This window comes from Rhineura floridana, chromosome 14 (genome assembly GCF_030035675.1).
Source record: "Rhineura floridana isolate rRhiFlo1 chromosome 14, rRhiFlo1.hap2, whole genome shotgun sequence".
NCBI lineage: Eukaryota > Metazoa > Chordata > Lepidosauria > Squamata > Rhineuridae > Rhineura > Rhineura floridana.
Genome location: NC_084493.1, coordinates 23,723,498 through 23,747,864, shown reverse-complemented (window position 1 = coordinate 23,747,864; position 24,367 = coordinate 23,723,498). Strand labels below are relative to the sequence as shown.

At 43.4% G+C, this 24,367-nt stretch overlaps 1 pseudogene; it reads right to left on the bottom strand.

Moving 5' to 3' along the window:
- The window catches only part of LOC133370002 (unconventional myosin-IXa-like), a 47,935-nt pseudogene that overhangs the window by 5,068 nt on the left and 18,500 nt on the right, over positions 1 to 24,367 (bottom strand).

Sequence of the window (24,367 nt, the reverse complement as noted above, 5' to 3'; positions counted from 1 at the left end):
GTTTTAGGCTGATCATTCCACGCATATGCAGTTCTCATGTCAAGAGAACAAACTCTGCAAATGGAGCCAGACATTTAAACATTTTCTTTCTTAATTAATCTCAAATATGCATCAATGCACCTTTCAAATGGATGATTTTTTATGCAAACATGAAGACAGGGTATATAGATGACCAGAACAGCTTTCTGAAATAAGTCCATATAAAGGAAATAAACTGTGCATACTAAGGAAAAAGAAAATCAGAAGCAACTTTATCTTCCCCTTCTTTTTGCTAGACCTTTGATACCTTCCATCTGTAGCTACAGTCTTCTGTGCAGCTGCCAGTTTTCCAATCTCTCCTTGAGACACTGTTTTGTGAAGCTTTGTTTGGCCTTCACTTGATGTGAAACGCTGTAGCATCTGCAACAATTATAAGCACAATAAATATTCAAAACCCACAGTGTCATTGGATAACTGCAAGGTCACAGAATCATCTTACAATGGTTGAGATATTTAAGCTGCTGCAGAGAACACCACTCACTATGAAAAAGATGCTTTCAGGAAGGGGGGCTTGCCTTGACTTCTGCTTGGTTGCCAAAGAATCAGCTATATAACAAAAGCATCTACAGGTCCCTTGTTACAGAAGAATGAAATATGCAGTACATCAGTCTTCCACCACTATTGGCTCAGAAAGTCAATAGCAGAGAAAACAGCGAGCTCCCTATTTTTCTTTTTTGTCTGATGTATTTTTGGAAGCTGCCAGCTGGTGCCTATGGATTTGAGTTATACTTGTGAAAATGTTTCACACCTTCCTCATAAGGTGCTGTTATGGTAGAGGGGCTTGTTATAACAACTTTTCTGGGCAGAGGGAGAGTTGTGGGAAGGAATGTTTATTGGAAATTCAGATATGAGAAAAACACAGAGATTTACTGGAAATGATATTTTTAATTGGGATTGAGTAAGGAGGCTGGAATAGGAGAAATGGGAGGGAGAAGCGATGGAGCCCTCCTTCCCGCCAATCAAAATCAATGGGCTGTGTATTGTCAATTCCAATAGTGACACTGAACCAGTTCTGCTAAAAAAATAAAAATAAAACAAATAATCATAACTCACTCTCCCTTACTCATCCTGTTCCCCACCACTGAGCTAAATGGACCAATGGTCTAATGGTATAAGGATTCTTCCTGAGATCCTATGAATAAAATCAAATTTACTGATCAAGTCTAGTTCTGCAATTTCATGCTGGATTCTTCCTTTACTTTTTTTCAGTTTAAAATTTTCAGATCAGCAGCAGCAGAGGAGTGTTCTCCCTCTAGTTTTTGAAACTTGCTATTTTGATGTAATTTCATGTCCGTTGGGGCCCAATGTTTACATTTGTTCGCTGCACCAAGGAATAAACGATATGCTACATGTATCAGATGAAGTGGACACTAGTCCATAGCAACTTGTATCACAACAAGTCTGTTAGCCTTTAAGATGCCCCAAGATCTTATATACAATATGTCCTTTGGATTCCAGTTAACCGATCAATTACCTTCCATTTTCTAAGGTAATTAATCCCTGAAGGTGGTAGTTCACCTAGTGGATTTTTCATGATAAATCATGCTGAATTTGGAGCAACTGACAAGTGAAAGAGGAACAAGTGTAATTTCACTTAAGGGATATCATTCAAGTAACTGGCAGGATTTGGCTCAATGTTTCAGTTTTCAGTGTAAGTGAACTTTGAGGAAGCACCTAACAATGCAAGACTGTTTAGATTGATATAGTTATATTGAGAGAGCATATGAGAACCTCACCAAAAATCTGGTAAGAGACCAATTAGATAAGAATTGCTAGGATCTGGCTCAATGTTGTGTTAATGCACTTTTGTAAGAAGCATTTATTATTCCATATGGGATACTAAGGCAAGTTTCATTTTAACCTATTACTCAAAACAATAGAATGTATATACTATACAGAAATATTCCATTAATTGCCTTAAAGGCTGTAGAGGAGCTGCTTACTTAAAATTATGCCTGTTTTCTGCAAAGACAAGACAGGATTCCAGAATAGCGCTTCTGGAAGCAGTCAATCAAGGCTCTTTGTTCTCACCTTTTTGCAGCAAAGCTTGAACCTTGTTATTCACCCTTGGAAATCAACCCTCATACCTTTCATGGTGACACTCTAGCTATAATTGTTTTCCTGACTCTTCTGGAAAATAGCAGCCTAGGAAACCCGCTCAATCTCCATGCTTTGTGAGAAGATGAGTGGTAACCTCTGCATACATCTCTAACTGCAACAGATTAGGGAGGATAACTTGTTCAATCTCCCAACTTCTCTACGTACTGAAAATTGTTCTGGAGCTCCATCACTATTAAACTCCATTTATAAGCCACTATATATTCCATCACCATACACCACTTAGAGATGAATATAATTAAGTTGTATATGCAGTGTCGAAATAAATAACATAAAATAAAGATTAAAAAAGACTTTCCTGCCACATAAAAAGTTGGATTTTCTCCTGAATTTGCACTCCCAAGCACACAATCTATTCAAAAAGAATGTAACTTGTGAGGCAAAACTAATAAAAATGGTAAAATAAGGCTTTCTCAATGCTATGCAATGCAGAATACGATCAACTTCATTTTTAAATAATGAGTTAATTTATATTCATGTACTGTATACACTGCTATGCAAAGTTGGTTGCTGCCCAGAAACAGATGTTAAATCCTGTGCAGCAGTGGATTAGGACTGCGGTGGCCCATGCCCTGCCTTGCCATGGCCAGCTGTACTAGTCGGCTATCACTTAATCAGATTTGTTTATTTAAATCAATGCCATGCCTAAGATTGCTTTAATATACTCAAAAGCCAATGATAAATGCACAACTTTGTTGGTTTTGTTCACTAGCAACTAACCGGTGCAGAGGCGATCATCTATTTTGTTTCTCTCATGAAATCAATCAACTCTGCATATAGTTGGATTGTCTGACTTCCCTGCTTCTTGTGCTGAAAGGTCAAGATAAATATCCAACATGCTTGTGTGCTCAGTGAATATACGCCAATGTCCCTTCCTATATCCACTATTGTATTGCAGGTTGCTTTATTACTTGATTAAAAATCAGCCTCTTCAAAGGCTAGCCATTAACATCTGAACACTAATGAACTGCAAGAAAAATGGTCAGTACGACACAGACTATATCCTATTCCAAGCAGGCAGGTTAGAAAGAGAAACTGGCCCTGAGATACAAAGGTAAAAAACTACAATCTTTAGGAAAGCAGTTCTGATTTAGTCCTGAAATACAAAATACACAAGGGGGAAAATAATCACACTTCCCTTCCAGGTTCACCTGTTTATACAGTATTGTTTATACACATGTACCTGCTATCCATATGTACACATTTATACCATTTTCATATGTAGTAACGAGAATGTAATTCAGCATAAGCTAAAAAGCAGAGCTTGAGTGTGCAAGCAGCTAATCCAAAGTAGGTGTGACAAAGGACCAGTGAAAAAGCTGGTGGAGCACCAAGGGTAGCATAGGAAGAAAGAGAAAGTCAAATGGGATGAGGTCTAGGACTATATGCATGCAAATCACACCTGTTAACAGTGGGATCATAATCAGATGCACATTTTGAAAAGTGGCAGGAATGAGGCTCCTTCTGAGCATGGAGCTCTCCAAGCAAATAGTAAGCCCAGCACCCTTTGCACAGCAGTGATTCCCAGCGTGAAAGGCTTTACTGATAGTGGAACTAGTGCTTTGTAACAGGTAAGCCTCCAAGAACATAGCACATTTCCTGTGTGTGCAAGGGAGAAAGCTTAAAGCTACTTCACTACCCTCAGCTACCTTTAACCACTCATCATTTGTGTGTGGCAATTACAAGAACAACTGGATCAATGAAGATGTTAACCACCTGCTCTGGTACCAGTTATGTGATACCACTGCATTCCCAAAGTTACCTCCATTATTAGCCCTATAATAAGGAATATGTAGAGATAGAATAGCATGGTCACCTCCCTCTGATAAACAAGATGGGAAAATGAGGCTGAGAGAACACTTACAAGGCCACACATATTCACTCACACGTTGAATACGCCTGGGATAGTGTTGATGTTTTCAAGGAAGTGTTTGTTTCATCCAGGGCTGAGCGAGACCAACTCTGCCTCCCTTCTGAACAATACTATGAAAGATCTTGCTACCTGCAATTGTGCAGATGCACTGGGTGAAGGAACCCCTTCCCAAAGAGACTATATCATCTGGCAGTGAGTGGTGCTCAGCAGCCATTTCTGACATTTTGAATTAAGAGTATTATGAGTTTGAACTGAACTGTATTAACTGTAGCTAAAGCTGGTTTTCCTTTATATACTTTGATATTATTATAGTGACAGAAATGTTTGCTAGTGTTTAATGCTATTATTATTCTGAGCTGCCTTGAGCTCAATGTTATATAAATATTAAAATATTTGGTACCAACCCTCCTTAGCCAAGCGCTAGGAATTGCTAGAGGAAGGCAAACCCATTCGCTCACACTGGGGTATGTATGTATTTAGTGTGTCAGAAAAAACAGTTAAGATAGGGGCAATCTTCCTCCACAGTCCATCTAATTTCTTTGTATCACTCTTGAGGTCCATCAACAGCCTCTCAAGCATCCTTCCCCAGACTAGTATCCTCCAGATGCTTTGGAATGGAATTCCCACTGGCCTCAGTCAGCATGGCCAATGACCAGAGATGATGCAGTTGCAGGGCAAAACATTGGGGGCACCTGGTTGGTGATGGTTTAAAGACTACAGGTTTAGCTGGCTACCCAGAACACTTGGGCAGGTAATGCTTAATTTCTGGGGGTTTTATGACAACAACATAATGCTACCTGCAGGAAGTGCATAAACCAAAATCTGTGCAAAATTATTTTAGGTAAGGAACTGCTTGAGTTCTGTGAAGTGCACAATGCAGAAGTAGTATAAAACCAATTTCTGACTCAGGCCTTCCAGCTTGTCTTTCTCAGGATTGCCTCAATCTATGGCAAGACATTCTTCCCTTAAAATTACTGGATCAAACTACAAGACTACACAAGATTTTAGATTGGCCAAACTGTGTTTACTTGAACAGTCTGTCAAAAACCACCCTTATTTGGGGATTCCTGGTTGCATCTGTAATTGACTGCATGCATCATTATGGATTTTGAAGGGGATTTGCTACAAATGAAGCTTTGGCACTGGAAGCTCAAACAAGTAAGCTTGATGCCACATACCTGGACATAGCCCAAGCTCCCATGGCTTCAAGTACTTAAAAGCACTCTCTGCTGTGAAGGCTAGTAAATGAATCTGAACCTCAGGAAATTAAGAAAGACTTTCCATGGCTATGGCATAAAGACAGTTCCACCACCACTTCCAGAGGTACACTATGCCCCTTTCAGTTCCAGTTTCTCTATTTGAAGAACAGGCAAGGTAAAGAACTTTCCTCTCATTTAGTGTTCTCTAAACTTGGAGGGCAAACCCCACTCTAGCATCATCTGTCTTATTTTATTTGAGTTTGTCATCTGCTGAAAATATTGATTTCACCAAGTATTTTAGAGAATTAATTTGATTCAATGTTAGTCATTTGCTCTGTATTTTATGATTTTACAGTGGTTTAATGATTTCATTGTATTCCATCATGATAATTTTTATGAGTTGGCAGTTTGTAAATAAAATAAAATAAATGTGTCCGGGATGGAAAGCAGGTTTTGCCCCAATCGGAAGGGCGCTCCCAAGAGCAAAAGAGCTTTGCCCCCTAAGATAATCATGTTTCGCAGTCAAGGATGCCACTGGTGTGGCTAACCCTGTTCCTTGCACCTGAAAATTCCCATATCTGGGTTCTACTTCATGCTCATGCTAAATCAAGATGCAATGCTGGTAACTGGCAGAGAAATGGCAATAGTCTAACTCAAAATGGCTACCTTGTATTTCAGAAGCTACCTTTACCAAGTCCATCCTAAGATGTCCTCAGAACTTTTGCTGTTCTCTTTTCAGCACTTGTTTAAAACATTTTTGTTTAGGCTAGCCTATCCAGACATGAAGGAATTGAGATTAAAACATGTCTTTTAGTCTACTGTTGATTTGAATTATATTTTGAATGTTTGTAAAAACCTGTTTTTAACTGTCTATTACTGATACTTTTCATGTTTTATTTTAATTTTTATTGTTTGTAAATCACTTAGAGGTTTTATGACAATCAAGAGGCATATAAATTTTGTTAGATAAAAAAAATAAGAAAGCATGCTCGTGACTATGTTCTTGGAGGCTACCCACTAACTATTACAAGAAGGGAGAAACAGGAGTGGAAGGCGTCAGTACAGCGACTGGTTAGCCAAAAGATGCTCCCACACAGCTGCTTGTTGGATGAATTACCATTTCAGAGTCACTGTGACAGGGCTGCCCAAGTCTGGCTGCAAAGCCGGGCTCAGGGTGAGGAGGTTGGTCAAGGGAGAGAAGGAATTCAAAACTGTCATCGCAATCCTCTTCCTCTGTATCCCCCTCTCAATCAGCAAAAGCACCTCCAGTCAAGAAATCAGAGCGTGTCCGTGCCATGCGGGCTTTCTTTTCATGGCCTGGCCTGGAGACCTGCTTGATACCAAACGATAAAACAAACAATGTGAAAATGTTTTAAACAAACAAAAAAGACAACAGGTGATTCTGCTAGTTTTTAAGTCAAACAAAAGGGAACATGCAACTGTAAGGATTAAAATAAAATGCCAATTCCAAAGTGCAACAGTTATTAGGAAAAAAAGTTAGCAAGTTGGCAACGAATGACACAAACGAAGGACAGCACAAAGAAAATGTAGTGGAAGCTGATAAAAATAATGTAAAACCCCCCAGAAAAAGCACAATTGCCTTTGGTGCAGCTTATCTAAAGGGTCAACATAGGGAAGATCATGGACCCAGTTCTCACTGGGATGGTAGAACTGTGGCTGGGCTACACTTCAAACTCCTCCTCCATATAAAATATTCCCTCCATATAGAAAACTATGTGTCAGAGAGAAGGATCTTTGCTCAGCTTTTTCCTGAACATGCTAGTTTTCTATATACACAGATTTGTTCGTTGAAAGACCGTTCACTTAATGTGATCCTCCACCTGCAGTCTTAAGTAGTACAGCTCAGAAACAGCCTTACCATCTCAGTGAAAACCAAGCAAATGGTTCACCTTTGTACTGCTGTGTATAGAGTGCTCTTAAATCCTTCAACTCCCCTACTGATAAAATCTTGTGCCCCTGCCCTCACCAGTACCCACTCTTTACAGTTTTGGAAGGTAGCCAGCAGAATAAAAAACTCTTATCAAGGAGAAAATGTTGTTGCTTACCTCTTCCCTGCCTTGTCCAGGAACCTTTAATGGCTTTCTGTGCTCTTCTTTTGGAAGAAGCTGACGTGCTGAAGATTCTTTGGTGAAACGAGAAAACAAAATTATTTTAAATTCATCCAAAACAGATCCTATAAATATTTAAGGATGCATAGCTTGGGAAAGGCACCATCAAGTCACTAACTGTAATTCTGGACTCATGTCCAGATAGCGGTGTGCAACATTTGCTGATCACAAGCAAATGCATTAAATAGACAGCTTCCAACACAGAGTGTCAAGTTGTGATCCTTGAAGCACAAGGGCAATCTCATGTACCTTCATTGCTATTCTGCTCAAACATATAAAAAAGAGAACCACCATGCAGTCTTGCCACCTAGATTGGGTGCACAACAAACAAAAGAGGAGAGGATGCAGGTAAGTTGTTTGGGGCACAGAATTCAACATCCTGAAAATACTATTTTAGCAAGCTTCTAGGGTTGTAGTCAATGTCAGTCCTACTCAGAGTAGGCCCTAAAATTAATGGACATGACTAACAGGTTCATTAGTTTTAATAGGTCTATTCTGAGTAGGACTTAGTTGGATACGACCTCTAATCTTTAGCGCTGGAAAGATAGGCTAGAGAGTGATGATACTAACCAGATATCAATGTTCAAAGTGCTTCACATACATTATTGTAATCCCGAAATGGAAACAAACGGCCTTCCAGTTGCTGCTAGACTACAACTCCCATCAGCCCCAGCCAGCATGGACAATCATCAGGGAATAAGGGAGCTGTAGTCCAATATCTGGAGGGCCACATGTTCTGTAAGTCTGTTGCAATCCTTACAATAGCCATTTAAGGTAGATCAGTATGATTATTTCCATATTGTGGGAGAGGTTAGTTTCAGAAACTAACAAGGACCAAATAAGAGGACAGACATTTCAGCACTCTGAATAGGTTCTTAATCCTCACTATATATAGAAGAAACCTAGATTATGAAAAACAGAATATATGGAAAACCACTCAGACTGAGTATTTCAATTAGGTTGAAGAATTTGGGGGGCAGAACATTGATTTGTCAAGTCCAGAGTATAACATCCCCCACCCCTAGCATCAACAGGTATATAGACAGCCCTTCTCTTCATTAATACTGGGTTGGAGGTAGGTTACATATGCTCCTATGTAAGAAAGGATAAGGGAAAAGCCAATATGCATACAAATGGAAAAGAAAAGAGAACATACAATGTATACTAAAAATATAACCTATTTTTAAAAAACACAAATAGAACAATAGAAGTATGAAACTAGTACATTAACAATCCATCTCCCAGGATCAATTAGCTGTAGTATGCCATTTTGATGTTGACAGCTTGTATGCATATTGGCATTTTCCTTGTATGTTGCTGACAGAGGACACAGAGCAATCACAGGCCGTATTAACAGATGAGCAAGCAGCATGCAATGAGCAGCCAAACTACTCACAACAGCAGGGTGGACCTTGATGGACTATCATCCAGGAGAAATTGCCTTCAAGTAAGGACCAAGTCCTCTTCTCCCTGGATGACAGGCCATCAAATGGGATGTACTCAAGCAGTACTAAGCGGTCTAAATAGGGTGGGACATAAGGCTCAGCTGCACCCTCAGGGAATAACATGTTGAAGCACATGTCGACCAAAGGCCACCTCAGCCAAGGCATAATCATCAACCTTGTAATGGTGAATGAACGGGTTGGGCAAAGACCAAGTTGCAGCCCTGCAAAGGAGCATTAACAGAAAAGGCTGCTGTACCTGCTTCCAATTTCATGGAATGGCCAATGACCCCCGAGGGAACACGTAAGTGCAAGCATTCGTAAACTAATTTAATACAGGCTCATAGCCAACATGAAAGAGTAGAATTGGAAGCTTTCTTTCCCAAAGAACATGGATAAAAAGACAAATAAGGATTCAGTTAATCTGATGTCCCTTGTGCAGTTGATATACACCTTTAACACCCTCCGAATGTCAAGCGAGTGCTAAGCCTTCTCCAGAGGATGGACAGGATCCTTGCAAAAGGCAGGCAGAATGAGTTCTTACTCTTGATGAAACATGGAGTTCACTTTAAGGGCAAAGGACGGAATCGGACGTAACACCACCCTATCCATATGGAAGACACAAAGATGTTTTGCCACAGACAATGCATTCAGCTCAGAAATATGTTGGGCAGACATAATTGCCAGAAAAAAATAGGACTTTAAAAGACAAAATCCACAACATACCAAACGGAGAGGTTCAAAGGGTGGATACTGAAGAGCAACCAACACCTTGTGGAGATTCCACAAAGGAAATCTGTGCATCACTGGAGGGCATCCCTTTCAGAAAACACTTGATCCATGGATTAAAAGCAAATGACTGTGAGGAACTCAGCAAGAGGACCAAAGTCATGGCCAACATTTGTCCATGCAACATATTTAGTCTGAGGCCCAAATTAAGATTGTCCTGAAGAAAGCGCAGAATTTGTGGCACAGAAGCTTCAAGGGGCATAATGAGATTACATGAACACCAAATTACAAATGTGTGCCATGTAGAGCTATAGATCCACTTGGCAGAAGGATGGCAGGATGCCACAATTGTGTCAATGACATCCTGAGACAACCCAGCTTCACTTAGGTAGCACCGCTCAATCATCAAGCTGTCAATCTCAGCCACAATGGGTCTGGATGAGATACCAGTCCTTGGGTCAGAAGATTCTGGTGAACAGAAAGAATCCAATGGTCCCGTCAACAGCCGGAGCATCTCGGAAAACCTGCGGTGGTGAGGCCAAAACAGAGCTATCAGGACAACTTCCACCTGTTCCTCCCATACTTTCCTCAGAATGCAAGCAATGAGGGGGATTGGCAGAAAGGTGTAGAGAAGTCACGGGCCAAGAAACCGCCAAGGCATCCACTCCTGCCTCCCGGGATGATGGATAACATGAGAAAAACCTGCACATCCGATGACTGGACAAGGAGGCAAAAAGATCTGTGTGAAAAGAACTGTAACACCTCTGGGGTTTGATAAACACTGAGTGGATGTATTATTCACTCCCCTGATTTGACCTGCTGTTGACTGAGCCAGTCCACAGTTGAATTCAGCCCTCCACTGAGGTGTTCAGACAGAACAGACTTGGTGTGGGTCTCTGCCCAAGACATTAGCTGGGCAGCCTTGGCCTGGAGGCGCCAAGACCACCCCTCCCACTGATTGACGTGGGCTTTCACAGCATTATTGTCCATGCAGAGGAGAACATGGCAGATATTGAAGCTCCGGATGAAGTACTGAATAGCCAATCTAGCAGTGCGGAGTTCCAGTCCATTGATGCTGTGAAGACTTTCCTCTGGCATCCACTGACCCTGAATGAACTCAAAATGATAGTGTGCTCCCCATCCGGACACAGTAATCACTGTGTGGTGGAGATCTGAAAGGGAGTCTCCCATTGTAGATTGGGTAATGATGCCCACCACCGGAAGGACTCTCGGAGGACTGGTGGCTGCATGCGATGCCTGGTGTACATGATGTCTTGCTGGTAGGGGGAGAAGGAACCATTGAAGCTGCCACATATGATGATGGGCCCAAGGCATAATTTGTATCACCAAAATGAACAGGCCAAGAACTTTGGCTAGAAACATCAGGTCTGCCAAGGGCGCTGTCAGGAGGGTCTCAGCAGTCTCACAGATTGTAGTCACACATTCCAGGAAGAGCAGGATCAGGGCAGCTAGAGTATCCAGAACCATCCCCAGATGTTAAATCCTTTGTGTAGGCACCAGATGACTTTTGGGTTTGTTGACTAGGAATCCATGAGCAAACAAGAAGTGCAAGGTGAGGCAAACATCCCTTTCCGTGTGAGCAGCACTTCAGAACAAATCAACAGGTCATCAAGATATGGATAAAGATGGACACCCCGGAGCCGGAGGTTGGCCACTAGGGTGACCATCACTTTCATGAAGACCTGAGGGGCGGAGGACAGTCTGAAGGGCATTGCCTGATATTGATATTGGCAAGCCCTTTATGCAAAGCTGGGTTATTTCCTGTGTTGTGGGTGAATGGAACATGAAGATAGACCAGAGCTTGCAGGGCCTCTCTGCTGGAGACGAGGGACTGCATCCTGAATCTTCTGTAATGGACAAACTGATTTAGAAATTTAAATCTAAGATAGCTCTCCACACGATCGCTCCCATGTGCCCCCTCCTATGTAGAGCTCATACAGCTCCATGGTATACCGTGGAGCTGAGAGTGATGAAGCAAGAAAGGAGGAGGCTTGAGTGCAGATGGAGGCGAACTCCTGACGAATGCAATTATGCCTTGGTGACTGCCTCTTCTAAGCGGTATATAGTAGCGGTGAGGGCAGCAAAAAAGAGATATTTTGCTGCCACAATTAAGGCATCTCTCTCCCGCCCGGCGGAGCTTTTTAAAATCGTACGAGGGCTTTTACATTCTGGCCATCGGGACATCATAGATTCATCTGTAGCCCGCTGTGATGAGTTTGCGAGGCACTTCCAGGATAAGATCGCATGCATTCGCCGGGACTTAGACTCCAACATTATGGCAGTGGGATCTAATGAAGCATCCAGAACACGGTCTTGTCCTTGTTTATTGGATGAGTTTCAGTCTGTACAGCTTGAGGATGTTGACAAGATCCTTGGACTGGTGCGGGCGACCACATCTGTGCTGGACCCTTGCTCCTCTTGGCTGGTGAAAGCTGGCAGGACCGGAACCGCTGGCTGGGCCAAGGAGATAATAAATGCCTCTCTGAGAGAGGGAGTGGTCCCTGACTGCCTAAAAGAGGCGGTTGTGAGACCGCTCCTGAAGAAACCCTCTTTGGACCCAGATAACCTGAACAATTATAGACCTGTGGCAAATGTTCAGTTCCTGGGCAAGGTGCTAGAACGGGTGGTTGCCGGCCAGCTCCAGGGGCTCTTGGATGACACTGATTATCTTGATCCATTTCAATCCGGTTTCAGGCCCGGTTTTGGCACCGAAACAGCCTTGGTCGCCCTGTATGATGACCTTTGTCGGGAGAGGGACAGGGGGAGTGTGACTCTGTTGATTCTCTTTGATCTCTCAGCTGCTTTTGATACCATCGACCATGGTATCCTTCTGGGGAGGCTCACGGAGTTGGGAGTCGGGGGTACTGCTTGGCAGTGGCTCCGCTCCTACTTGGTGGGTCGCCACCAGAAGGTAGTGCTTGGGGAACACTGCTCGACGCCCTGGACTCTCCATTGTGGAGTCCCGCAGGGATCGGTACTGTCCCCCATGCTTTCCAACATCTACATGAAGCCGCTGGGTGCGGTCATCAGGAGTTTTGGGGTGCGTTGCCATCAGTACGCTGATGACACGCAGCTCTATTTCTCCTTTTCATCCTCTTCAGGTGAGGCTGTTAACGTGCTAAACCGTTGCCTGGCCACGATAATGGACTGGATGGGAGCTAACAGACTGAAGCTCAATCCAGACAAGACCGAGACGCTGTTGGTGAGTGCCTTCTCTGCCCAGATGGAGGATGTTCATCCTGTTCTTGATGGGGTTACACTCCCCTTGAAGGAACAGGTGCGTAGCTTGGGGGTTCTTTTTGATCCTTCCTTGTCACTTGAGGCCCAGGTGGCCTCGGTGGCACGGAATGCTTTCTACCATCTTCGCCTGGTAGCCCAGCTACGTCCCTATCTGGACAGTGACGACCTCGCCTCAGTTGTTCATGCTCTGGTAACTTCTAGACTGGACTACTGCAATGCGCTCTATGTTTGGCTGCCCTTGAAGACTGTTCGGAAACTACAACTAGTCCAGAATGCAGCGGCCAGATTGCTGACGCGGACCAGAAGGTCCAGTCATATAACACCTGTTCTGGCCCGTCTGCACTGGCTTCCTGTTTGTTTCCGGGCTAGATTCAAAGTGCTGGTTTTGACCTATAAAGCCCTACACGGCATGGGACCGCAATACCTGGTGGACTGCCTCTCCCAATATGAACCTACCCGGACACTGCGCTCAACATCTAAGGCCCTCCTCCGAGTGCCATCCCATCGAGAAGCTCGGAGGGTGGTGACTAGAACCAGGGCCTTTTCTGTGGTGGCCCCCGAACTGTGGAACAGCCTCCCTGATGAGGTGCACCTGGCGCCGACGCTACTATCTTTTCGGCGCCAGGTGAAAACCTTTTTATACTCCCAGGCATTTTAAAGTGTGTTTTAATGGTATTTTTATCATTATTTGTATTTTTGGATGTTGTTTGGTTCTTTTATTGTTGTTTGTTTTGTTTTTGATTTATTGTATTTATTGTATTTATATATTGCTTGTTTTTTATCTTTTTGTACACCGCCCAGAGAGCCTTCGGGCTTAGGGCGGTATATAAATTAAATTAAATAAATAAATAATAAATAATAAAAATTTGTCTCGTTTGGGCATGACAAAGAAAATGGAGTAAACTCCTAAGAATGATTTGTTGGGATGCACTTCCTTGATGGTTGGATCAACAGATGGTGTTGAATAGCTTCCTCCGCTGCCCAGCACTTCTGGAGGCAACTGGAGATGGGGATGAGGGAAGGAAACAGTTGGGAGGAAAACTTTGAAGCTCTATCTTGTAACCTTCCTGAATCACTTCGAACACCCATTTGAGATGATATGGCGCCATGACTGGGGGGAAAGTAGCAGGCATCCCTCCATTGAAGGGGTGTCACTGTCAGTATTGACAAGACTGCTGCTGCAATCTACCACCTTTGGCTCCTGAGGCACCAGATAATCACCCTCCAGACTGTGCGTTGGAGCATCAGAAACAGTTCTGGCCCTGGGCCTGTCTGCCAGAGCTGAGATCTCCTGCGAGGTGAAGCCATTTTGTGCTTTGATTTTTTAAGTGCCTTCCTGGGAGGCAAATCCGTAAGTGGAGGGACCGATGGGGAAAGGGAAACAAGCTGCTGTGTTGGAGGAGTAGTGCGGGCAGAGCCCGAAGCTACTGCCTCAGAATGCTAGCCCATGGCAGTGGCCATTGAAGCAGTCTGGCTTTCAGCAATAGAGAGGTTCAACTTGTGTACATGGGTTGTGGAGAAGAAAATGGTGAAGCCAGCTGTAACATTAAAAAGAAGGCCCCGAGCACAAACGCCAGCAGCAGGCACTGATTCAGTCCATAAATACTGAGTCCTGCTCCAATGTATCAGGAAGGTGACAGGAGAAAAGGCAGATAAACAGGAGAAGGGATGGTTGTTGTTTTTTAAAACGCAAGTGGAAAAGGAAAAGGTAAGTGAAGTTGGTGTGGAATGAAAGCTGAGGAAACCACTGCCTCCCAAAAGAGAGGAGGGAAGGGGTGCCAAGGGTAGTAACCAGGAGTGGAGGAAGACTCACCATTCACGAGGTTAGGCAAGAAAGGGAGATCCAGGGGCATATAAAAGTCACAATAAATTAGAAAAACAGAAGACTGAAGGAGCTTAAAGAGCAACTGTCTGGACGCAAGGCAGAAAATTAACTGGGGGTCACATGACAAGGGCAACCTAATCCCCTTGCAATTCCTGCCTGGAGGCACTATATACCTACTTGATAGACTATCATCCAGGGAGCAAAAGGCATGAGCAACTGATCCCCTGGGGAAAATAATATAACAGCCTGGACAGAAGACAGTATCTTTTGAGATAAGAACTCCACACCCTCCTAGAACAGCATAACACATCTGGCACCACAGCCCCCACTCCTCCTTCCTCCTTGTCATTCTGAACTACTAGACTGATGTGGACAAGGTGCTCTTGACGATGCAGCCAGCAACATATCTTGACGCTTGCACTTTTGGCTTATTAAAGCTTGCTAAGGGGGTATGACTAAGTCAATCCAGGGGGTGGTCAATGCATCCTTGCAGGAGAGAGTGGTCCTGGCTCCCGGAAAGAGGTGGTGATCTGGCTGCTCTTGAAAAAGCCCACCCTGGATTAGGGATGGATTCTCTTAATAGAATGCATTTTGTAAGTTTATTTTCATGAATACATTGTTTTTTATGCACACTTTATCTTAATAAGCGCATTCTTGTAAACATTGGTTGGAGAAATTCAGATAAATATGAATTTCGAAGGATGGCTTGTTTTGGTTCTCATATTATTTCGAAAATCATAAAGTGACAGATTCAGCTTTAAACATGAACTGGTTTGTGACAACTACCACCCGGTCACCTAGTTCCTTTTTAAGGAAGGTGATCGAGACAGTTGTGTAACAATTGGAAGCACTCTCGGATGAAACAGATGGTCTTGAAACATTTCATTCTCTGTTCAGATCTGGGATCAAATCAGCGTTGAATCAAGAGGAGGCCAGAGGAAGTGTGACCCTGTTATCTTTATTCAGTCTCTCAGTGGCTTTTGATCCCATTGACCATGGTATCCTTCTGAGCAGACTTGGCGAGATGGGTATCAGAGGCACTGTTTTACAGTGGTTCTGATCCCATCTCCAGGGCTGATTTCAGAGAACATGATTGGGTGATTGTCTTTCAGCCCCCTGGCAGTTGTGCTGTGGGGTGCTGAGGGTACCATCTTGTACCCAATGCTGTTTAACATCTATATGAAGCCTTTGGGAGAGGTCATTGGGAGATTTGGAGGGAGATGTCAGAACTATGCTGATGATACTCAGCTCTATTTCTCAGCAACATCTGAATCGGAAGAGGCTGTGCAAATCCTGGACTAGTGCCTGGACTCAATAGTGGGCTGGATGAGGGCCAACAAACTGACTCGGAATCCTAGAAAGATGGAAGCACTGAGGGTAGGTGGTTCCCACGTCTGGATAGCTGGTCAACTGCCTCTTTGATTGGGGTTGTACTCCCCCTGAAAAATCAGGCCCGTACTCTGGGGTTGTTCCTGAATCCATCTTTGTTGTTAGAGGCCCAGGTGATCTCAGTGGCTAGGACAGCCTTTTACCAGCTTCAGCTGATACGACAGTCATTTCCGTTTGTGGACCATGCTAGCCTAACCAATGTTGTCCATGTGCTGGTAACCTCAAGGCTGGATTACTGCAGTGCATTCTTTGTGGGGCTGTCCCTAAGACTCATCTGGAAGCTGCAGCTGGTGCAAAATGGAGCAGGACATCACCAACATGTTACCCCACTGCTAAAAGAAGTGCACTGGCTGCCAATTAGTGACCGCACTAAGTTCAAAGTGCTCGTTTGGGTGTATAAAGCCATATTCAGTTTGGGACCAGGAAACCTGAAACATCATCTCACCCCTTATATACTCAGTTGATCCTTGCACTCTGCAGGTGAATGCCTCCCGCAGATACCATCTCAACCATTCCGCACAACATAGGAAGCGGACCTTCAGAGGTTTGGCACCTACACTTTGGAATTCACTTCCCTTAAATATTAGACCTCTCTCTTTCAACAAGCCTTCTAAGTAGACATTATCCCAGTCTGCCTCTGCTGGATTTGTTTAACATGATTTATCACTCGTACTTTGCTGCCCTGAGCTCATCTTGGAAGGAAAGATGGGATATAAATTTAACAAATAAACAGATAGGTAGACTCGCCATCTAGCAGTCAGGGCACCTATCCCTGGTCATTATACCTCTACAGGGTATGTTTTAATGTGTGAGAAAGTGTGTGTTTATGTTAAGGTAATGCAGTGTTGTGCCTCCCCCACCCCCATATAATCCCAGCCAGCTGAACAAGGGGAAGGCCCAGGGCACTACCATCACCACAAGTCTTATAATGCACCTGCACAGACAGAACCACCCCTTTTGCTCAGGGAAGAGTCAGAGAAGTCAGTCAAGAAGGGCAAGAGGGGTGCAGGGCAGGTGTTGAGCCTCAGCTAAACCAGAATGGACAGGGAAGGGGGAGGCATGAGTTTCAGGCACCTCCACCGCCAGAGGAAGCAGAGTTGGGAATTGTTGAGTCTGGACATGACCTTGCGGGTGGGGGTCAGCCTGCACACCAGCCAATTCCCACGGTTACCGCACTCTCAGAGGAACAGAGAGCGTCGCCCCCAGCTGATGCAGAAGACTTGTTGGGGGAAGCTCCAGAGACAGTGCCAGCTCCTCCCTTGCCAAGCAGTTCCCAGGAGGATTCCAGTGTGGCACAGCCCCCTGATCTTGAGCCTGTTGCTCAGGAGCAGGTGTCTTCCGATGAGCCATTGGAAGCACGCCCTCTGTCCCCGCGCTCCCGCCGCCGCAAGAAACGGACAGGACAAAGACAGGAATTACGTAGGAGTCAGAGATTACGTTCGAAAACATTCCCTTCATAAGCTTGCCGCTTAAAGTGGGGAGTCGTTGAGTCAACTTCCTTCACACGCTGCAGAGCATGTCTAGAGTATAGTTAGGGATTCTAGTGAGTTAGCGCAGGGTTTCCTATGAAGCGCAATGCTTTTGATGTATCCATTACTCTAATAAAACGAGATTTACTTGCACCCACACTTCAGCCTCATTCTTTCAGCTCTGGACGGAACAGCAGGACAAGAATGAAATTCCCCTTAGCTGAACTATGGAAGATTTGGGTGGAGGAATGATGGGTCCATGAGGTGGAAGTTTCCAATGCCCATACCAGCCTACTCTCCAAATCAAAACACTTTGCTTGCTGCTCTGGATGTAGTATCTTTTGAGGGCACCTACCTAATGCCACTGAATTAGTGTCTACAGGGAGAACAGCAAATCCCATTCTAGTCCCCATCTACCACACAAATCAACTTTAAAAGGTGTCTAGCCCAAAAACTATTTTTTTTGGAGGGGGAATCATATTTTTAGAAGTTTCCCAGCACAAAAACCCTCAAAACGTTTTCCTCTAATTTGGCAAGTAGTACACACTCTGGAGACGCTATTACATCTGTGGTTTTCACCCACATCTGTCAAAGTGGGAAAGTTATAGGCATTCTGATGTCCTTATAATAGTCAGTGGGGAAGGAACACGGTTTCATTTTTTTAAAAAACAGACTGGCCCAACTGAATCTTGTGGGAGGTGCAACCCCCCCGTTTCTATTCTTCAAGTGATCACCCACCCTTATTTCTTCTGTAACCAAGCAGGTCCAAATAGTTCCCAAGGTCTTCTTTCATGTACACCAGAGTTCACTGATCTTTTGATGAGCTTATAAAGTTGTCAGCAACCCCAACCCAAATTCTTAGGAATGAAAATGAAATAAAACAAAAAAGAAAAATCAATATACAACATTTATTCGCTTTGGGCTCCTTTGGGAGGAAGAATGCGATATTAATAATAAAAATAATTATTATTTATTAATACTCAAATCGCCATTACTAGGAATAATAAAATGTAAGAAATAAGGAAGTAAAGAGAAAATAATGATACCATACTTTTGGCCAATCTGACTGGCTAATCAGCAATCTTAACAAAAAAAAGGGGAGCAACTAGTTGCAAAATTTTGACATTGAGGGTCACAGCCTGTTGGACTTTTCTATAACAGTGATAGGGATGCCAACAGATCCAGCAGCATTGACTAAAAGGGAGAACTTTTGCCGCCCTGGGCTCCTGCTGGGAGGAAGGGCGGGATACAAAATAGATAAATAAATAAATAATGTACTCTCTGGACACATTGGCACCACATGGCCTGAACCTGGAGGACAGTACCAGCATTACTTAGCTTCTGCAAGTGAAGCCCCTCTGAGCATTCCATCCTCAAAGCTCTATAACTGCCACCTTGGTAACAGCATTTTTGTATGGTAGCAGCTGATGAAGGCGGAAGCTGAAACGTTTTGTTAATACAATAAAAACCTCTGTTTTGTTAATCACAATTACATTCATATATTTTTAGGTGATGAACAGAATCCTTATAGGGATCCAGAGCAAGCTTGAGTGAAATATAAATCATGTCTGGCCAACTATCAGTAGATTTGTTCAAAGGTACTTTTCAGGCAAGCAGTAGATCAGCATATATTTCAGTAGACCTGGCAATATTGGAATAGGTTTAGGGCACAAACATAGATCTCCCTGTCTTTCCCTTTGTCTGGCGGCCTTGTTGTGCTGCTTCAGCCTTCATAGTGCAGCCTGTTGGGCCTCGTCTCTGTTAGTTGAGGAGTCTCTGAGCTTGTGATGCTGCAGCTGCTATAAACTGAGAGGTTTGAGAAGGAAGGATGAGAAACCTTCCCATCCTGAACAAAGAGTTTGGGCTTGTCCTGTGATGTTTGTCTAAACAGGGCACTAACAATTAATTATTGCTGTAAAAGCTTAGCAGAAGCAGGATTCATTTCTCTGAAGGGCTGAGGAAGGTGAGTTTCCAGACTTTCACAGTTTCCAAATTGTGTCAAGTACTAGTTCCCTTCTATTCAGCACTGGTTGGGCCTCCTCTTGAGTAATGTGTCCTGTTCTGGACACCACATTTTAAGAAGAATGCAGACAAACTGGTACAGGTTTAGAGGAGGGTGAGGATGATCAGGGGACTGGAAACAAGGCCCTATGAGGAGAGACTGAAAGAACTGGTCATATTTAGACTTGACAAGAGAAGACTGAGGGGAGATACGATCACACTCTTCAAGTACTTGAAAGGTTATCACACAGAGGAGGGCCAGGATCTCTTCTGGATTGTCCCAGACTGCAGGACATGGAATAATGGGCTCAAGTTAGGCAGATTTCGGCTGAACATCAGGAAAAACCTAATGACAATGGAACCAATTACCTAGGGAGGTGGTGGGTTCTGTAACACTGGAGGCATTCAAGAGGCAGCTGGACAGCCAACAGTCGATTATGATTTAAGCTGGATTCCTGTATTGAGCAGGGGGTTGGACTCGATGGCCTTTTAGGCTCCTTTTGACTCTTACTGTTCTAAGGGCAGAGGAGAATTGTACTTGCTGCTAGAGACAGTTTGGGCATTCCTTGCTGGCTAAGATAAGCCCAAGCCATGGTCGGTATCTGACTCTGTGCAGGGAGGTTTTTACTTAAGAATGGGGAGACCTGCTTTCCTGTTTTTTTTAGCCATATGTATGCCCCTCACCCCTGAACCCACAAATACACAAGCAACAATACCTTATGGTGTCAGTACTGCAGGCCTTTTTGACTGCAGTGTAAAATGGCCTATGGCCTAGTTCAGAGCTTGGAAGATTACTTTTAAAAAGTAATAAATTAGTTAGTTACATGGTCCAAAAAAGCAGCAATTACCGTTACAATTACAATTGCTCTGAAAGTAACTGATTACTTTACTTTTCCTCCAAAGTAATCACTACAATTACATTTCAGTTACTTTAAAAAAAAAACGCCTACAAGGTGCTGGCCTTGGCTGCTGCACATCTAAGTAGCCTAAAACAACATTAAAAATAAACACACACATACAGAGGTAGTAGAATAATTATTTTTATTCATAAGATATCAGTGGTGGTCTCTCCGCTGGTAAGGGGGGGCTGAGGACACTACTCAGATCTTTGCACGTCAAACCAAGTGCCACCACCCCCACTCAGCCAGCCAGCATAATCTCTCTCACTTAACCACCTCCCAGACCCTGCCCTGCCACCAACTAAGGGACACTCACTCAAGCAAACATTTTCCCCTGAGATGCAAAAAAGTTAAAATACTGCAAATGCAGCACAGTAGCCAGAGAGGGTGGTAGAGGCCACATTGTGTGCCAAGTGCCAACACAGTATTCTCTCTCTCTCTCTCTCTCTCTCTCTCTCTCTCACACACACACACACACACACACATGTTGTCATCTTTCACCTCCACAGTTCTTTATCTCCATTCTGCTGCTGCCTCCTCCTCCTTTATCCATGTTCTTAACCTCTGGATCCTTTTCCCCTCCACTCCATTCTTCACCACCACTATCCATTTTTTAAAATAATTGTTTTCTCCACTCCACCCCGTCTCACTCTCTGGCTCCTCCCTCGTCGCCTCCTCCCCATCCACAGAACATGAGGAAAGAGCAACACTGCACAGAAGCCCAGTTTGAGGCACATGATTTTCATCCACAAATCAGAGGAGCAGAAGACTTCCCCTGCCCCCCCCAAGTAATGCCCAGAAGTAATTCTGGAAACGCTACAATTACTCCACAAAAGTAGTGAAATTACTCCTAGTTCTATTACAATCAAAATGTAAAGGAATTACCCACTCGTTACTCAAAAAGTAATGAATTACAAGTAATTCGTTACTTGTAACTAGTTACTTCCAAGCTCTGGCCTAGTTTCAAGCCACCAGCTGTTTATCAGGCAATCTTGGTGGAAATGGGAGAAGCCCAGTGTTGGAGAGGTACCAGTTTTGGCAGCACAGGTTTCATGAGCCAACAGCAATGGACAGGCAACTTTCAGGATGATCCAATGGCCCTTGCACTGGCGTGTCACAGAGTTGGGATTTATATCTATACAGGAGCTATTGGATTCTTGTGTTAGTGAACTAAGGCAAATTCATAAATGAATTGTTGCTGTATAGTAGATAAGAACTACTGTCTCCTATTGAGAAACTGCCAAACCCTGCTTGTGTGTGTTGGTGTGGGGTGTCCAATGGGGAATTTGTTCAGTTGGAAAATCTGCTTTAAAAAACTCTGATGGTGGATGGTTTGGGCCTCTCCAGTCCTATGCTTTGCAGGGAGCCCAACTGTACCATATGCAAAGTAAAGAGATTTGTTTTTTTCATTTTAAAAAGGAGGGAAGGGCAGGAGATCTAAAGTCCACCACAAACAACCTGGGGCTCAGGTCCCCTAGGCCACACCCTACTTGAGACCCTCCTTGCTTGGCTGAAGCCTCCATTGAGGCTTTTGGAACAGGAGGTAAGGCTGCAAGTCCAGTGGTCATTCTGGAAAGGTTTCTGATGGCCATTTAACATCCATGTGCCTCCTGGAGTGTTTTGGAGATACCCTTTGCTTTTTAAACCTGGATGTCAGGAAAGTCATGTCACACATCAGTAACATCCAATCAAGTTACCTGGATGACCTGTTGGGATTTGACGCACGGATCCATTTGTTTCATGGCACTTACCATTTTACATAGACTACAATGGCAAGCGCTGCTGGAACAGACTGTGCACTTCATGCACTTAGACCTGTCTGATTTATTTGTCCAGGAGTGAGACCCTGTCAGCATATAACACCTCTGTTCAAGGATCTGCACTGGTTACCAATTTGTTACCAGGCCAAGCTCAAGTTCTTACTATTGGTATATAATACCCTTAACACCTTGGGACCAGAATACTTGTGGGACTGCCTTACCTCCTATGTGGCCATTCGACTGCTTCGATCTGCTGAACAGGCACGGTTACAGGTGCCACATAGTACTGTACTCATTCCGTACTTGTAAGGTTTTTTTTCTTTCAGTATGGTAGCACCTACTTTTCAGAACTCTCTGCCTATTGACATCAGGCAGGCACATTTGCTCCATTCCTTTAAGCACCTGCTTAGAACTTTTTTCTTCAGGCAAGCCTATCCAGACACATACATGTTGATAGGTTTTAATCTTTTTAGTCTGTTGCTGTTTTGTATCAAAATGTTTTTAATTACTTGTTCTTTACTGTCTTCTTGTTAGTTTTAATGTCTTTTGTAAATTGCTGATGTGGAAGCCAAAATAAACACCAGAAATGATTTCAAACTTTATTCAAACGACATGTTGGGATAGTTCACATGGACACCAAAGTGCACACAGAACTCCGCCCAATTATAATGGCTGCAAAATACTTATTGTCATAACTGAGTTTGTTTTTAACACATGACTAATAGCTGCTGTAACAGTCTTTAGAACAATGGAGAAAATACAAACTGCGTACATCTCACTCCTTATTTTCCACTCTCTCTCTCCTTCCTCTTTCTCACCTACCGTATAACTTGGCTTATTGAGGATTCTGCAGAAAAACCCATTTAACCATATCAATTCCCCCCTTTGGAAATACAATTTCCACAATCATTTACATCAGTTTGCATAATCTCATAGATCTCCTGATCCCTACATTCTTTAACCTTTTCCATTTCCAACACCATTTGCCTTACTTCTTTGCTTAACTTCTCCATCACCTTTTCACTATTCTTTAGCACTGGCTAATATAACACTCTATAAGTTTAAAGCATACATATAAAGCAACTATGCAGCATAAAATAATAAATGCAAACTTTAGGGTGTTTTTTAATAATTTGCCTACCCAACCCCCTATCTTTATGCACATTTTGTCCACACCTGCTCCCTTCAGCAATGTGGGAGCCTCCTGTGCCTTTAAACCCTATCCTGGGAAGCCAAGGCAATGTCCTCCAGGTGTCCTTGGACTACTACTCGTAGACCATTGGCCTGGATGGCAGGGCTGACATAGCTTTTAGGGGCTGATGCAACTTTGCCAAGGGATACTATCTCAGAGGCTGGGCTCAGGGTAGGGATGGAATAATCACTATCTTTTGGTTCTCACCGTCTCTCATTTTTCTAATCATAAATTCAGTTCTCCACATTTCTGCAGCAATTTGTGGTGGTTGTGGTTTAAAAAATCCTCATGAAAATTCTTCAGCATTTTAGTGCAAACTTACATTTTTGTATGCACTTTTGACTAACGTACACATTTTCTTCAAACAGGTTATCCTAATATGATGCATTTTGTATGTTATTTTCACCAATATATTCATTATGGGGGTGGAGGGTTGTTCACTGTTGAAGAGGTGCATATTCCATGTGTATTTTTGCTATACATATTCATTTGTATACTTGAACTGTCTCTGAAATTTAGCGCTGAACAGTTCCTGATTTCTCTCAGCAGTTCAAGAGACCAAACATCACTCCTGAGGGCTATAAGTTGGTTAGTTTTAGCAGATAATGATCTCTTGCACCGTTTGATGAAATCAAACCTGTGGCTTATTTATATTACTAATTAATGGAAAGGGTAGGTCTACACTAATTCTAACATTAATATTACGGGTCTGAAAGTCTGTACGTGGAATATTAATGGTATGGGCAATCCAGTTAAGAGAAGAGTATGCTTTGCATTAAAAAAGAAGCTCCAGACATTATAATAGTACCAGAAACTGCCCCCCCAAAATCCACAGATTTAAAACCTTTGATCCCTTGCACACATGGTGAATGGCATATGGCCCCAAGCACCTCCAAGGCTAGATGTGTGGCAATTTCCCTACAAAGCCATAAAGTTCTAGCTTACGAGTTAGTGGCTGCTGCCCCTTTAATGCATTCTTCTCTAAAAGGAAGGGGCAGAAAATAGGAGGGCTGATATGGCCCCATAAAGCCACCTGGTCCCT